Genomic DNA, 2,664 nt, shown 5'->3' on the forward strand with positions numbered 1-2,664 from the left:
AGTGACTGAGGCCAGCTTTGAAGTTGTGATCCTTCTGCCTCAGCCTTTGGAGCTGCTGGGATTACAGGTGTGTGCCACTGAACCTGGCTTAACATTTATTTTTAAAAAAAATTTAATGATATTGTTCTTTGTATTTTCTTTTGAGGGTTAGGATTTTGTTTTTTTTATTTATTTTGGTTTTGTTTGTTTCTCTTTCCTTTCTTCTTGCTCTCATAGTCGAATTCTCTTTTTCCCCTTCTCTCTTTACTCATTGTTTCCTTGATTTATTTTCCTTCCTGTTTTATACTCATCACTTGCTACATCCCCTCTGCTTGCCTTCTGCTCATATTTTAAACATTCTAAGCTTTCTTGTACCTTCCTATCCCAGTTCGTTTCTCTCCATTAACTGTATTTTCACTGTCTTTGAGAATGATTTGCTTTCTGTAACTCCTGCCCACACCAGGCATGAGGCTGCAGTTATTCGTACTGTGGGTGGTGTACTTGACACCTGCTGGTCACTTGAATGCCAGTTCTAGTTCACAGCTATTGATTATGTTTTTGCTGTTGGCAATCACAATTCCTGTTGTGGTGGTAATTAGTATTGTAGATGTCATAGGAGGCACTTGAAATTTATTTTATTACTATAAATCGTTCTCTTCTGTTGTTGCTATTTTTGTTTCTTTCTTTTCTGTGAGATGAAAATCACCTATTCATGTCAATACATGCCGAGACCCTTTGACAAATTCAGCACTCGTTCATGATAAAAATGCTGAAGAAACTAGGGATAGAAAGAACATACACCAAAATCATAAAAGCAATAAACAACAAGACCAAAGCTAACATCACAGGGAACTGGAAAAACCTGAAAACGTTTCCTTTAAAATCCAGAACAAGACAAGGATATCCTCTCTCACCACCCCTACTCAATATGCTACTAGAGCAATTAGGAAAGAGGAGGAAATAAAAGGCATTAAAGATAGAAAAGGAAGAAGTCAAACAATCACTGTTTGCAAATGATATGATCCAAAATTGAGAAGATCCAAAAAGCTCCACCAGAAGATTGTTGCAGCTAACAAATTCAGAAAAAATAGCAAAATATGTAACCAACATACAATAATGAAGAGCTTTCCTATACACCAAAAAATGAATCTGCTAATAAAGAAATCAGGAACGCAATACTATTCACAATAGCCTAAAAAAAATAATCTATCAAAGGAAGTGAAAGACCTCTACAATGAAAATCACAGAACAACGAAGAAAGAAATAGAAAATGACACTAGAGGATGGAAAGCCCTCCATGGAGAGAAAGAATTAATATTAAAATGACCACATTACCAAAAGCAATATGCAGACTCAAGGCAATCTCCATCAAAATACCAATTACATTCTTCAAAAAACTGGAAACAGAAAGTCCTAAATTTCATTTGAAATAATCAAATACTCAGAATAGTCAAATAAATTCTTAGCCAAAAAAAAAAAAAAAAATGTTGGAAGACTCACAATACCTGACTTCAAATCATACTACAAAATTATAATAACAAAAACTGCATGGTACTTGTACAAAAATGGACACATATAACAATGAGACAGAATGGAAGACACAGAGATAAATTGACACATATACAGTTATCTGATCCTTGACAAAGGTGCCAAAAACATACATTGGAGAAAAGACAGCCTTTTAAATCAATGGTGTAGATAAAAACTGGTTTTCAATACATAAAAGAATGAGTTTATATCCTCATCTCTTCCTCTGCACAAAAATAGACCCAAGATGAATTCAAGACGTAGAAAAGACCCAAGATGAATCCAAGACTCTTTGAAAAGAAAAATGTTGGGTCAACATTCCAACATATAGATGGCAATGCCTTTCCCAATTGGGCTCCTAAAACTCAGGCAATAATATCAATAATTAGTAAAAGGAATGGCATTGAATTATAAACTTCTGCACAGCAAAGGAAACAATAATGGTTATCGAGAACAACCAGATTTGGAGAAAATCTTTGCTTACTAGTCTTCTGAGAAGTATCCACAATATCTAAAGAACTCAAAAAACTTAGTACACGCACACACACACACACACACACACACACACCCTAATAATAATAATTATAATAATAATAATAAAACTTATATGACCCAGGGCAAATGAACCAGCAGACACATCTCAAAAGAAGAAATACAAATGACCAATAAATATGTTTAAAAATGTCCAATATCTCTGGGAATCAGGGAGATGCCAATCAACACCACACCAAGATTTTATCACTTGAGTTAGAATGGCAGCTGTCAGGGATTCAGATGAGTAAATGCTGGAGAGAACGTAGAGAAAAAGGACTTGTACACTGTTGGCAGGAGGGTATATTTGTACAAACACTTTGGAAGTCAGTATGAAAGTCCTCAAAAGATCAGGAATGGATCAATCATCCGACCCAGTTATCCCACTCCTAGGTAATTATCCAGAAGAACTGAAGTCGGCACACTAAAGTGATAAAGTCACGTTAGTGTTTGTGGGCGCACAGCTCACAGCAGTCAAGTTACAGATCCAGTCCAGGTGTCTGAAAATGGTTAAATGGAGAAACAAAACGAGGTATACAAACACAGCAGAGTTTCATTCAGCCATAAAGAAAATAAAATTATGTTATTTTTTGGAAAATGGGTAAAACCTGAGGATCTTTTGCTAAA

Source organism: Sciurus carolinensis, chromosome 8, assembly GCF_902686445.1.
Source record: "Sciurus carolinensis chromosome 8, mSciCar1.2, whole genome shotgun sequence".
Taxonomy (NCBI): Eukaryota; Metazoa; Chordata; class Mammalia; order Rodentia; family Sciuridae; genus Sciurus; species Sciurus carolinensis.